At 35.5% G+C, this 15,725-nt stretch overlaps 1 protein-coding gene and 2 pseudogenes across 1 annotated transcript in view; 1 reads left to right on the forward strand and 2 right to left on the reverse strand.

The window, feature by feature from the left end:
* Nucleotides 1–15,725, reverse strand: part of Marf (Mitochondrial assembly regulatory factor) — a 373,692-nt gene that overhangs the window by 249,680 nt on the left and 108,287 nt on the right. The gene's annotated exons all lie outside the window — the stretch shown is intronic.
* On the reverse strand, nucleotides 452–621 carry LOC150102623 (U2 spliceosomal RNA; annotated as a pseudogene).
* Nucleotides 626–768, forward strand: LOC150102624 (U2 spliceosomal RNA; annotated as a pseudogene).

Here is a 15,725-nt window from a genome sequence, read left to right on the forward strand (position 1 = left end):
TTTAAATGTGAACTGAAGTCATGTATGGTGTGATAGGAAGAATTATACTGATTGAACTGATTGTTCTTCAATCAGAAACTGATTGAAGAACAATCAGTTTCTGATTTTGGCAAATAAAATTTAACTAATAACCATAAACGCGGATGTATTTGAGCCTTTTCAAATTTCTGTTTTTATTAGTGACACACTATTTTCTTTAAAAAATATACATATATATACTTTAAATAAGTATTTAAAGTATAAAATATTCCATTAAAATTAAATAGAGTTTTAGTCAATGATTTTCATATGGTTTCTTTGAAAATAATTTAATGTTTGTGTCTGGTTTTCACATCCGGAACCATTCTTCTATTTTTTCATATGCACTGTATACCTTTTTACATGGTTTTTCCTGGAACCAATCTACTGTGTAAATGGAGAATTGGGTGTATATGTTTTTCATTTCTCCCCAATTAAGAAAACTGACCCTTGAAGTAGTGCAACATTCGAGCAACTCAGGTAACAGTGGAGTATGCTACATGCACTCTCTCACCAGCCATTAATCAGTTTAATATCTTGGAGGCTGATAAGGCCTGTATCAGAATTTAAACTAATAATAACAGATACCACATAATAACAGATACTTTTCATTTCACAGCCTTTTTGCTATGATACAAGTGTAGTATCTGATATGGGCCACAAGATATTAAACTAATTTTCCAAAGGAAGTGAAGTGCTTGGGGCCTGCTCCACCTCTGCAATAGTTTGCCTTGTACTGTAGAACCTCTTCCTTCGGGGGGGGGGGGGGTTATTGCTTCTCCACCATATATATATATTGTGTGTGGGCACGTGCTGGATTGAGGTTAAAATGTATTTTTTTTTATTGCGGAATTGTAGTCATAAAAGTTTGAAAAATACTGGTCTAGACTGTACAGTCACTTGAACTTGTGCAAATGGTGATGGATTTTTGTAGCTACGTAGATTTAGGTGAATGAATATGCAGATTTAGGTGAATGAACATACAGATTTAGGAGAATTAATTTAGTGCTCACAGTTTTACACGTCTAGCCATAGCCAGATGAAAAAAGGCAACATTAATATGAGAAATATTACATTAGCAACATATTAAGTCTGAGACTGGAAACTTGCACACAACATTTTTAGGGCAACGTGGGCTGGCAAAAATTAGTGGGAACATTGTAAGTAACCAATGCATACAGGTTACGCATTGGTTATATTTACCATTATATTACGTTATATTACGCATTGGTTATATTGGTTATTATTACACAGGTATCTCCATGGAGTCGGAAGACTCATCATTGGAGAGCCACATTAGCCATTATACATATAATACTTCTTATCATACCTCTCCTTAAACTCATTCACTGTCAGGACACCACAACTAATTCTGGCTATCCATTCCACTCACTCACCACTCTCCAAGTAAAAATCTAGTCTGCACACCCTTACTAACCCACTCTTATAAACTTTCAAGAGTGACCTCTAGTTCTCACTCTACCTGTCATGTATTGAAAAATTTCCTTTCTGTCAATCTCATAGAACCCTTTTAAAAACTTATGCTTCTATTATGTCCCCTCTTTTCTCTCCCCCTCCCCATAGGGAATCTGTTCATGGTGGAAGGGACTTCTTAGTGATGGTACTGGCAGTTTTCATTCTTTCCTTTTTCTTTCCTCTTACCATATCCTCGCTCTACTTCTCCTGAGTCTTTTTTTATTATCATGTCTTCCAAACCACCAGCACTGGGATCCAACTCTGCACCGCCATGCCTTGCTATGTAGTGCAATTCATGGGCATATGGAAAGGCAGGGGGAGATCCTGGTAGTCTTGCACTATTTTGGCATCTGCTTCGGCAAGATGATTAGTCCTGGTTGGCCTAGCCAACCAGGACTAATCAGACTTGACTGAAAGGATTAGTGCAGGCAAGTCCTCTATTTTGTGCTGTAAGTCTCTTACTTCCATAGTCTGGTGATGGAACTGAAGGCAAGGCTTGCTGTGGTCCTGGTATAATGTCCAGGGTAATACTAGTGTTCCCTTCTGAGTATATTTATTGCTTTCCAGATATCATCCATGTAAGTGTCTCCATGTGGATGAGAGGCCCTGGTGGAAAGAAAAAAAAAAAAAAACACCTTAAGCATGAATTCTTCATCCTCAAATTTTTCAGGGCTCTCAGAAGGTCCCAACCAAGTACTAATAATATTGTAGATACATCATTTTATAACAGAAGTAAGAATCAAAAGACATGACACTAGTATAAATGTACCACTGTTTCTCATCATCCATGCAACATGATAATAGGGAAAATGTCACTCTTCTCTATTCAAAAGGGTTTAGGACTGGCAGGATTTCCCCAAACAGTTAAAAAAACTATGTTCTGGTGATATCCTATGAAATAACATGTCAGCAATTGCTTTAATTAGCTTTTCATTAGAAAAACTACTGAAAGCAATATCAAAGGGTGAAATACCAATTACCATAACTACTCAATATCAAAATGGGATCTCTTTGATATTCCAGATGAAGAGATATGTTCAGAGTTTAAAGATCAAAGATTGATGAGTACGAGGTGTATCCTGATATGTATGAATGCTTACTTGGTACTGAACAGGAACACTAATTATTTTTGATACACTTAAACCAACATCTGTAAAAAGCAGGACACCTCAACTGTCCTGTTAAACTGTACATCCCTAATACCCTGAGATTCTTTAAAGATCAGAAATAGGAGCATGCACAAACTGCCTGTCATGGCTCTACCATCTGTGCCTGATGTGGTAATAAAGGGCATGAAAATAAATCTTGCTTTGCAAAGAAAGTTAACTGTGTCAGCTGTTCAGGAGATTATCCAGCCTACTGTGCGTGTCAAAGGTGGAAGGATACAAAGAAGAGATATAAAGGATAAAAACAGAACAAAATATATCATATCATATAAGTATGTAGCGAGGAAGTTACCCACCACCACACTTGTCCTAAAATCCTCTTATGCTGAGAAGGTGGCTTTAGTGGATGCACTCACTAAAGTGGTGAGTTTGTAAAACAGAAACCTGGACCTCACATGCTTCCTAACTATATGCCTATTTAATTTCTAGGTATGATCATGAGTTCTTTGCTACCTGCTATAAGCTGTAAAATCTTATTTGTGTCTATACTGTAAGATAGTATAGACATATAATATATGATAGTATAGATACAGTATATGATAGAAACACATAAGTTGGTAAACTAACTTATACGTTTCTGTCATTATCTTATCTCCTCTCTTCATGTATTACTCATATGCTGACGATCGCATTCCCTCAATCTGCTTTCCCTACATTTCCTTAGTTACTTGACACTGAATCTGTTCATTTGTCTACTTTTTCTCTTATGAATTACTTTTTTTTATAAGTTAGTATTCTCTTTAACAGTGTAGTTATTTGATGCGTGTGGCCCCTGAACTTTAGCAAAAACATATAAGTTAGTTTATCAACTTATATGTTTCTATCATATACTGTGTCTGTTTATAGACTGTTTATACCATCTTACAGTATAATTATAACTAATTATTGATGTTTTTAACCTAAGATATGATAGGAAAAATTGATTCTTGTTATAGCAAATTCATAGGAATCACAGAAATTGTTTGTAACAGCAGATTTGCTATAGTGAATTTCCTTTAGCACAGCTATACTGAATTTCCTTCAGCACAACACTGTCTACAGAGCTTTGGTCTGGACTTTTTAGTAATTATAATATGTAAATCTGATGCAATGGCATTTGCTAGATGGAGAGAGAGAGAATCGACTGCTAAAACACTGCACGATCTGAAAGAGACAAGTTTTGATTCCCTAGAGGAACTGGCATAATAATAACTTATCCATGCTTGAGATCATACTCATGCTACTGAAATCTTTCTACATCGAGAAATGAAACATATGAAATATGTTTTTAAAGAATGGTTTCAGCAAGTCCTTCAACAACAGATAAAGAATTATAGGGCTCCTCATTCTTCATTCTCTCAACAGGAAGTCATTTTTGTGGCCAGTCCAAGGTATATCTATCACAAAAGATACTTAGTACTCTTGACAAGTAGCATTCTGCCCTTTCAATAAATTTCTTCCTTTTTAAGTTCTGAAATGGATAATCTCCTCCTCCCCCTCTATTAGAATCCCCAGTGTTTTTTGGCTGCCTTGCACCTGCTGTTTATCCCATTTTGACCAATCAGGAATTTATGTTCATCATAAGGACATAAAATTTACATTAAGTAGCAGGAGCCGGAACAATACAGACTTGCAAAACATGCCACCTCCTTCAAGCAGAGTTCTATGAATGAAAAAAACTGGCCTTTGAAGAGGAAGTTTGTCACAGAAAGACTATATAAAAACAGCTGTGAAGCACTGAAGCATCATTCTAATCTTAAAAGATTTAATGGATTGTGTTTATCCTTATCATGCCATTGAAGACATAGTGCTATATAAACCTTGTTTGTGTTATATGAGTGGTTTTAGCTAAAGTCCTATTTATTTAAAAAAAAAAAAATTGTGTCTAGTCCTTAAATATTTTAATAAATACTAAAAGTAAATACTCTCTAATGAAAGACAAAAGACATAAATAAAAGCCATTATACCAACAATTCAAACAGAAATTTAGGTAAATTTATAAAAATTTACATAAGTTCTTCCATATTAATTTACAGTTCACCTTGTTCTGAAATTTTTTCCCCCCTAACTATCTGCCATTAGGACAATATATTATCAAACTGTATAACTCTAATGAAACTCTTAATTTCAAATGTGCACTGTCAATTTGATTGCTATCTACTTTTGCAATAATTAAAAATTATTACTTACATGATGAAATAAAAACATTTATTCATATTCTGTTAATTCTGTTCACAGTGAAGATGCCCACGACACATGAGTGCAAATTTTATGAATAAATGTTTTTATTTCATCATGTAAGTAATAATTTTTATTTTATATTATTTTATTTTAGATTATCAGAGTAGATTCCAACTCCATTAATCTAAAAATACATAAAAATTACAATTGTATTGGACTGTATTCAGCCTGTGATCTCTCTCTCTCACTACACTGCTGACAAAGACTTTTCTCCACCTAATGGGAGAGGAGGGGGGGGTTCTCTACTTTTCCAAAATATACACTACACTTTCTCAAGATGGACTAGGACAAAGTGTAGTGTATACTTTGTATGTATACATGTATATGAATGAATGAATGAAGGGCATCACAAACACCCACACCCAAGGATTCAAACCCACAGCATTTTGGCTGGAAAGCCGATATACTAACCACTCAGACAACCAGTCTAACAAAACTTACAATATGTTTGAATTAATCATATTTATAAAACAGTTCTGAAAGTTTCGCTAATGATAAAATTTTTTGTTGCATTTGAATATCAGAGAATCAATCAGAAATTTAAGTTACTTTATTTGCATCTTACATATTATTATGCATGCTCCTCCAGGGAGTATAAAGTTAATCGAGGGAGGATCTGTTCATTAATCAAAGTACTTGCAACATCTATTGACAGCCCATTACACACACAGACATACACACACCATCAGAAGGATCTGGATTTCACATACTACTTAACCATATCCTTAGTTTCTAGGGATGACTCAGTGTTCTACATTCACCTGCCATAAACTGCAAAATCACTCTTGAATGTCTAATGTAAGATCTTCTCACTAACTTACATGTTTCTATAGAATTTCTTCCTCTCCATATAGTCCTCACACTTTGAAGACCAAACACAAGTTACACCACAACAGCCCAAGTACCTTATGAGAGCACTGACAGGAGGTGAAACTGCATACAAAGCATAATTTATCACCAACAAGTCAAAACTGCATGATCATTCTCACCAGTTGGATGCATAACAATCATCTCATTTACAAATTCTCGGATGCTATTATTTATATATCGGAAGATATATAAATTATCTTTCTCTCACCTTGCATGATTTCGCCTATCTATATCTTCATAAATCTGAAATATCTATCTATATCTTCACAAATCTGAAAACAAACCCCAACTCAACATCACCAGAGTTAAAGATCGGTACTATCAACATAAGAAGCCTGAATGGCAAAGAAATGGACCTAGCTGAGGAATCAGATAAGTACCAGATTGGCATAATAGGGGTGACTGAAACAAAAAAGACAAAAACTGGTGAGATCTTTCTGAGCAATAAATACAAAATGTTATATTCAGGCAAAGACAATCGAGCAAAAGAAGGAGTAGCCATAGTATTCAACACAAAATACGAGGCTAATCTTCTTGAATGGCAGTCAGTCTCAAGTAGAGTAATGTGGGCAAATATGAGAATGGGGAACTAGACAATGAGACTTATTTGTGCCTATGGTCCCACAGAAGGTTCTACTAAGGTAGAAGTGGAAGAATTTTTTGAGGCTTTAGAAAAAGCAACTGACACAATGAAAAATGAAAAGTTGGTACTTGTTGGGGATCTAAATAGCAGAGTAGGAAATGATTGTGAGACATACAAAAATATTTTGGAAAAGTTTGGAGAAAAGAGCAAAGCTAATAATAATGGCAAATATCTGTTGGTTTTCTGCTCAGGACATGGACTGGTTATTACTGACACGACGTTCCAACATAAAAATGTGCACAAATTCACATGGAGAGAAGAGGCAAGGAATAAGAAAAGTCTCATTGACTATGTTATTGTTGATAGTGATTTTCTCCCTGGTGCAGGACACCAGAGTGTACAGAGGATTTGAAATTGGAAGCGATCACTATTTAGTCTTGAGCAGGATAAAATTGAATTTCATATTGAAAAGAATAACATGTAAGAAAGTTTTAAAGCGAATAAAAGTTGAGCAGCTCTCAGATGTGAACTGTAGACTAAAATACACAAAGATTATTGAAGAAAAAATGAAAGAGTTTGAGAACAGGAATCAAACCTTGGAGATTCAGTGGTAAACTCTGAAGAAAACATTGATTGATTCTGCCAGAGAGGCATGTCGTGAGGTTGTCTGTAAGGATAAAAAAATCAGAACTCCCTGGTGGACACAGGAAGTTAAAGAGGCAGTGAAGGAAAAGAAGAAAGCATATCAAAAGTTCCTGTCAAATAAGTCAGCTAGTACTCTTAGAGAATATAGAGACAAATGCAAGAATGCTAAACACTGTGTAAAACTAGCTAAACAAAAGTCATGGGAGGACTTTGGCAAGAATATAGAAAATAAATATCAAGAAGGTGGCAAAATATTCTGGAGGTTGTTGAAGAAGCTTAGGAATGGAGGAAAGAGTGCTGTAAAAGCAATTAGAGATGATAAACGTGACATGAAAATGGGAGAAAAAGATATCCTTGAAGTATGGAGTAATAACTTTGAAAACTGCTAAATGAAACAAGCAGTGAGGACAGCACAGTGGTAAAAAACACTGACCAGGCATGCAGTCAGGAATATATATCCGTACTTGAAGTAGAAAAAGCCATCAAAGGCTTGAAATGTGGAAAGGCAGCAGAAGTAGATGATATTCGACCAGAAATGCTGAAGTATGGTGGTATAAGAGTCTTACAGCGGCTGCACTGCATAGTTCAGAAAGACTGGACAGAGGGAAGAATTCCCGATGATTGGAGTAGAGCTCTCATAGTACCCATACATAAAAAGGGAAATAAAACTGAATGTGAGAATTACAGAGGTATTTCCCTACTGAGTGTTCCTGGCAAGATCTATGCAAGTATACTTGAGAAACGGTTGAGAAGAATTGTGGAAGAAAAACTTGGTGAAGAACAAGCTGGATTCAGGCCAAATAGAGGCTGTCGGGATCAGATCTTCACTTTACGACAAATAGTCGAGAAAGCATGGGAATATAACAAAGATCTGTATTTAAGTTTTGTGGATTTGGAAAAGGCATATGACAAGGTGCCAAGAGAGAAGCTGTTCAATACACTACAGTTATATGGTGTTAATTGGGCATTATATCAAGCAATACTTAGTCTTTATTTGAGTTGTAAGTCAGCAGTTAGAATTGAAGGAAGTAGAGGAAGATGATTTAATGTTAAATATGGTGTGAGACAAGGATGTACATTATCCCTTCTGTTATTCATTATCTATATGGATCACATTATGAAGGAAAGTGCTATTAAACATGATATCAAAATTGGAGATGGTAATGTCAGCTCTTTGCTTTATGCGGATGATGTTATACTTCTAAATAAATCCGCTACTAGTCCGCAAGATTCTCTGACTAAATTGAAAAGCTGTTGTAATAGATATGGTATGAAGGTCAGCAATAAAAAGACAAAGACAATGAAAATAGGCAGAATCATTGAAGTCAACTGTGTTGTGGCACCTTGTGAATGGAGAACCTGTGGAACACAGGTTCTCCATTCACAACACAGTGAATACTGTGTGTACGTGCCTAAATAGCTACAACATTTCAGCTATTTAGGCACGATTTTTACTGAAGATGGTAAATTAAATATAGAAATAGACAACAGAATCAGCAAAGCTGTTGGAACACTAAATTAGCTGTATACAAGACAGTGTTCAAACCAGTTTTAAATTATGGATATGAGAGCTGGATCAGAAGTAAAACACTTGACCAAAGACTAGAGACCACAATTATGAGAGTCCTGAGAAAGATTATAGGCATGAACAGATGGCATCAATGGCAATATCATATTAAAAACGAGGATATTAGGAAAGAACTTGACATTGTCAGCATCCAGGAATGCGTTAGCAGAGCTAATCTCAGGTGGTATGGTCACTTAAACAGAATGGGTGAGGAGAGATTAGCAATACAAGTGTTCTCTGCCAGGTTGGCAGCAAAACGACCCAGAGGAAGACCACGATATAGGTAGATTGATACAGTACAAAGTGCCTTAGACGAGAGAAATATAAGATCTGATGATGTAGGAGTCTTGACAAGTAACAGATTGATTTGGAGGAAAATTGTAGATAGGAAATTAATAATGATGTAATTTTTTTCATGTAGTACTATCATATCCTGTACACCTCTTGAGGGTACATGGCAGGAATTTGATGATGATGATGATGATATCTTCATAAATGAAATTACCCAATAGTGATGATGATGATCCTCCTTGTATCATTAAGATGTATGAGGGTTATGGTCCTCTTCAGTCCTGTTCTCAGTCTGTTACAGATCAAATTGTATATTTTGTCCTGTTGAATCCAGTGCCAATACTATTCATCCTATTACTACAGGTATGATTTGAATCTAGAATAGCCAGCTTACTTTTACAATGCAATCATGAGAATATCCTCTTCTAACCCGCAAATACAAATCCTTTCCATCATCAGAATTCACCACATACATCAACATACCAATAATCACAACTTTTTCCTCAATTCACTCCTGTCATACTGTGACAACAGACTCACAAGGGCACAATTCTAGCTTGCCTCTTCGTAATACATCCTGGATCATGCTAAAGAGCTAGAGCAACTGGTAGCCAGACCATTGTGCAATCTCCTGACCATATTTACACATGGAAACTCAAAACCTTCACAACAGTTCTTCTTCGAACCAACCGATAAGGAATACTGGACATGATATCTGTATCTACCAGTTAAATGTTGACGGTATTAGCACATCAAAATGTCAATGTCTTTCCAAACTTTTATGAGAAAAAAAGATCTACTTCTCATTCAAGAATCACATATTAAAACTGAAGATCAAGTTAAATCTAGAGCAATAATCCCTGGCTATGACATTCTCGGGATTACTTACAGTTGTAGCTACGGCAGCATAACATATGTCCGAAATGATACTGAGAATGCCGTGCTGATATCTTCTTCTACTGATGACAAAACCATAATATTGCTGTTAAAATAGCAGACATTATGATTGTGAATGTATATAAACCAAATGCAACTGTTTGGCCAAATCATGTTCTACAGACATACTCCAACCCAATGGCGTACTCTGGGGACTTCAACAGTCATCATACTTCTTGGAAATACAATCAGAATGATCAAAATGGAGAAATATTAGCTGAATGGGCAGATCAACACCGTCTCCACTTGGTTTTTGATGCCAAGGAAAAAGGTACCTTTAAATCAAGAGCCTGGAATAAGGAATATAACCCAGATTTGACATTCGTCTCCACTGATAGTGAAAATCAACCTCTACAGACTTTCAGATGTATTCTTGAGTTTTTTCCAAATAGCCAGCACTGCCCCATCTTTATGGAATTAAGAGCCCAAATTCCAGTGATTACATCATTTCCTAGACCAAGATGGAATTTCCAAAAACCTGACTGGGAAACTTCACTGCAGATCTAGATGCACGCCTTAGAAGAATTCCCCCAACTTACAAAAACTATACACAGTTCACTGGAGTAGTTATAGCGGTGGCAAAAATACACATTCCTCAAGGCTACCGAAAAGAATATGTGTCTGGATGGACCAATGAAAGTGAATCCCTGTATCAGGAATTCCTTGAAAGTAAGGATCCCGAGATAGTAGAAAAACTGCTCCATAGTCTCAATGCTGCTCGTGGGAAAAAGTGAATTCAAATAACTGAAAACATAGATTTCAAACACTCTAGCAGAAAAGACTGGTCGCTATTTTTAAAAGTTTGGTTCAAGCCCCTCTGTACCAAAGAAATCTCCTCTTGTCGATCCAAATCAGATAGCTGCTCATATTGTTTTGCTTTCTAGAGCTCTGATAGATAAAGAACATACTAAAGAGGTAAAACGTGAACAAAAGGCTATGAAGTCTGTAACTCAAAAGAATCAACAATTCTCTTTGCCTTTTTCCTGTGAGGAAATATCCATGGCATTTCAAAATATCAAAATGGGGAAGGCTACTGGATTTGACAATATTCATAATGAATTCCTGATACACTGTAGACCTTATGCAAGATTGTGGCTGGCTAAGTTCTTTAATGATATACTTGAAAGCAGATGCATTCCTAAAAAATTTAAAAGGACAAAAATCATTGCTGTGTTAAAACCAGGCAAGCTAGCAGACAGAACTGAAAGCTATTGCCCCACAGCCCTTTTAAGTGCAACCTACAAACTGTTGGAGAGACTAATATTGAATAGGATCAGTGAGAAAATTTTGGAACATGTTCCAATAAAACAAGCAGGGTTCAGAAGAGATTGCAGCTGCACAGATCAAGTTTTCAGCTTAACAACTTACATTGAAGCAGGATTTCAAACATGCTTGAAGACTACTGCAGTCTTTATTCACTTAACAGTGGCTTATGATACTGTTTAAAGGGAGGGACTCATATATAAATTTCTTAAGGTCATCCCATGTAAAATATTGGGTCATCTCTAAACAAATTACTGTGTGATCAATATTTCAAGGTAGTCACCAGAGGAAGCATAAGTAAACAGAGAGTGCTTAAGAATGGATTACCTCAGGGCTCGGTGCTCGCACCACTGCTTTTTAGCCTTTGCATCGCAGATATTCCTGAAATAGCCAGCAGGAAGTTTGCTTATGCAATGATTTAGCTTTGATGATCAGCGACAAGTCTATAAAAGGAACTGAAGAAATATTGACAAATGATTTGTCGGCTTTATGGCAGTTCTATAAAAAATGGAGATTAACACCAAATTCTGGTAAAACCGAATGTTCTTGCTTTCACCTCAATAACAGACTTGTAAATGAAAAACCAGAGATATATGCTGATGGAACATTAATTTCATTTAATCTGATACCTAAATATCTGGGAATAACTCTGGATAGAACTCTGTCATATAAACAGCATATGATTAATTATCGTTGCTAAAAATATGATTAATATCGTTAATCGTATCTTTGCTAAAGTTCACACCAGAAATAACATAGTTCAGAAGCTTTGTGGTACTATATAGGGCTCAAGTGCCACAACTCTGCGCTGCACCGCAAAGGGATCTAGTTTACAGTGCAGCAGAGTATGGTGCTCCTGTCTGGCTCAATAGTTACTATGTCAATAAACTAGATGCTCAACTTAACTCCACTCTGTGTTTAATAACGGGTTGCATTAGGAGTACACCCTTACAATGTCTCTCCACTTTGAGCCATATTGCTTCTCCAGAACTGCGACGACAGGAAGCCTTGCTTCGTGAATATAAAAGAATTTTAAATAACCAAAACTTCCCAATACGTGAATTTATTCCAGATGCTTTATCTAATAGACTAAAATCCAGAAGACCTGCCATAAAAACTACCCATAATCTTCTCAGCCAGAATGAAAGTATGGTGAGTAGGTGGGATGTACTGTGGTCCCCAAGCAGTATCACCTAAAGTTTGTAATTACATAGATATCTTCCAAAAACCATCTGGATTTGACCTGCCCAGGAATATATGGACAACGGCTAACAGGATTCGTACAGACCATAGTGTATGTGGAGACTTACTTTCAAAGTGGGGTAAGATACCAAATCCCCACTGTCCTTGTGGAGCCGAGACCCAAGCCATTCACCATATAGTACAGGAATGTGAGCTGACGGCATATCCAGGGGACTTTAAAGATATCTTTGACCTATCCCCAGAGGCAATCAATTGGATTAAAAACCTAAATGTTAAAATATGACTAATCTTCTGTCTGATGTTTGTCATAAATTTCTTGTTTGTTTTTGCCTGAATGTAGATGTTTCACTTTTTTATATTATCATATATGTGTATCTTATCTATATTCATGTGTATTTTGTCTTTTAACCATGTACATGCCATACAATAAATAAATAAATAACAGACTCACAATATACATTACAGTAAATTATGGAGACAACAGTGTTAGAATATTGAAGTCATTATTAAGCAGTACACACACAAAGGGACAAACTGTTACAAACCAGATAGTATGCTAAGTGTATCACTAATTTGTTCAATCATTAACACTGCTAGCATGACCTGTGGTAAAAGGAAGGAAAAAAATATTCTTCAAACCTAGAGTGTGGTGGCCAAATCAATATCTGAAATTATTGTCTTGGGTACTGGAGGCGGGGATTGCTGGAGAACTTGAAACAGATATTATTTGGATTGAATGCGAGTTATCCACATTCTCGAAATTTTAGGCCATCAATATTGTTGAGATAGGGTTTTTGATTAGCATTTCATCGACTTCTCTAAATATGCCTTCATACCAAGTTTTGGCATGATGTAAGGAATAGGTTTTTTTTTTTTTTAAATAACAAAACCTGTGGTAAGTTTACAATTAAATAATTTTCACTGTGGTTAATATGTGTGTTTCTTTTAATTAAGTAAGGAATGAGTGCTTTCCAATCAATTTACTATAGAGTAAATGCTTTCCAATCAATTTGGGGCACAATTTGAATAGCTTGATTTTTCATAACTATTAAATTGTTATTCAAGCTTTTTCTACTGGGTGGTAATAAGAGTTTACATGTATGTATTGGCAAATTTATGTAGATTTATAGAAGACAGTGAAGGACAGACTTCCAGAGGGAAGATGTGTGGCAAGTGTATCCAGAAATGAAAGCGTGTTCTGGTTTTTAATTTCATGGTAAATTGCATGCATCTTTGCTGTTTGTTCTTTGTTGACTAAGGAGGGAGTTTAACGCTTGTCAGCCATGGCAGCAAATGTTGACGCGATTCATTACCGTCGACATTGGGCAAAAATTATTTGTTAGTCAGTATGATCTCGTTTCATAAATGTCATAATCAATAACACAATTCTTCTTTTACAGGACAAATTTTTGCATGCCCAAGGCTTTGCAATATCCACTCCTGTTGCTAACTTTTACATGGAAACTTTTGAGCACCATGCTCTAATTCTCTGCTTTAAAATGTATAGTGTGACTCAGATATACTGATGATATTTTCACTGCATATCAGCACTGACACTACATACTATCACAATATCCTTTTTTCATGTTTCTGCTTTCTTGTACCTTCCATTAACTCTTGATATATTTCATTTATTTCTCTCATACATACTATGTATTTGTTTAGAACTTTTCTGTCTCAGTAATTTTCATGTGGAATTGGTTATCCTTATCGAGGTCTTGAAATTTCCATTATACTACGCTCTTCTTTTTTGTTTAGTTTTATTATTATTATTACTGTTAAATCACATCTTTCTCATACTCTCTCACCTCTTTCACACTGCTACTATTGCCATCATGCACTCCAACACCTCCATTAATGCATGCATTCCTCTTAGCACACATCATTATGCCATGGCATTCATTGGCATACATAGTAGATCAAATAAAGTTTCTCATATTGAATTCAAAGGACTCAATATCTCTAGTTATGCCCCACATGCACTCTTATAATATACATAAATAACTATAAAATAAACATTCAACTATATGCACAATTAATTAAAAACACAGATTAATTATTAATTAAAAGTCACAGTCACAATGAATTTCATCATCTGGTGTGAGACCACTGTCGTGTTTAGTAGAGACCTGAAGTGACTTGGAAAAACTTCCATGTTTGGTCTCTGAAGGAGGATTTCCAGATTATGGAAAAAATAAATAAAATAAAATAAAATAAAAAGGGTCTATAGCCCACTCACAGTACTAATATACTATAGGCCTACAACTTTTGTGAGTGGGAATAAAAAAAAAAAAACTTATCTTCTCAGCAGCAACTACATTATCACTAAGTGTATAAACTATAATTGGCTAAACCAATAATAACCTTATCAGCTTGCAGGCTTATAGCCTCCAAAATTCACAGACCCATGTTCAATTCTAGTAACAATATTTCAAGGGCAGTTATATCTATGAGATTATCCTTAAATGTTTATCAGTGCCTATGTAGCTCAGTGGAAGTGGAGTTTACACTCCTCAGTGCTAAACTACTTGAAGGAAGAGTGTCACAAGTTCGATTCTAGTCGCTGACTAGAAGAACTTTTTCTAAGCTTTTTTTTTTACCAGTTCCTGAATTAGTTCATCTCTGGCATGGACAAGGGGTTTTTTCTCCCAGAAACTCAGGTTTTTCATCCTGTAAACTCAAGAAAATTTACCGTAGAACACATACTATTTTGAGATATATATTAAAAAATACTGTTAGGGTTAGGTACCACGAGATGGTGGCACTTGTTAGCCATCTCTTCAGTGTGTGCCACTTAATTAGTGATAATCTCGTGCCAGCTATCTCTGATTGGCTACCAGTGGAGATTGAACTATCCACTCAGTCTCCAAAAGGGAGTAGACAAAAAAAAGTTAGATATCTTTTTTTTTTCTATCTAACGTATTTTTTTGCCTACTCCCTATACGAGAGTAAAAAGGCGTTAGCTGATTTTTTTTAATCGCATTTTTGGAAGTGGGGTAGGAGGAAAATGTACGTATATGCACACACATACACATCACAATGATGTTAGCGTAACAACAAAATTGAAGGATTTCTTCAGATTAGAAACACTGCACTGTATATTTTAAAAATCTTAGAAATAATTTTAAAAATAAAAAAAAAGCAATTTGACTATAACAAATCATTCCATTAGTGCTTTAAGCTCCCTATGGTGCAAGATGACTAAATCCTTTATGCTAAACAGAACCCACTTATTAATTTACTTTATGATTTCAAAATATAGTTGAGAGGTATATGTACAGCTGACTCTCACTATAGCAAAAACTTTTATAACAAACTACTGAAAAGCCTAACGAAAGTACCATAAGCACAATGCTAAGCTAAAAGAAATTCACGATAACAAACAATAAGCTGAAACAAATCATTTCTCTGGTTCCTAATCCTTACATGTTGGTTATAGTGAGTTAACTGTAAATATTCATTTCTTTTAATGTTGCAGTGATTAGCA

This window comes from Typopeltis vanoorti, chromosome 10 (assembly GCF_054136105.1).
Source record: "Typopeltis vanoorti isolate ZY-2024b chromosome 10, IOZ_Tvanoo_1.0, whole genome shotgun sequence".
NCBI lineage: Eukaryota > Metazoa > Arthropoda > Arachnida > Uropygi > Thelyphonidae > Typopeltis > Typopeltis vanoorti.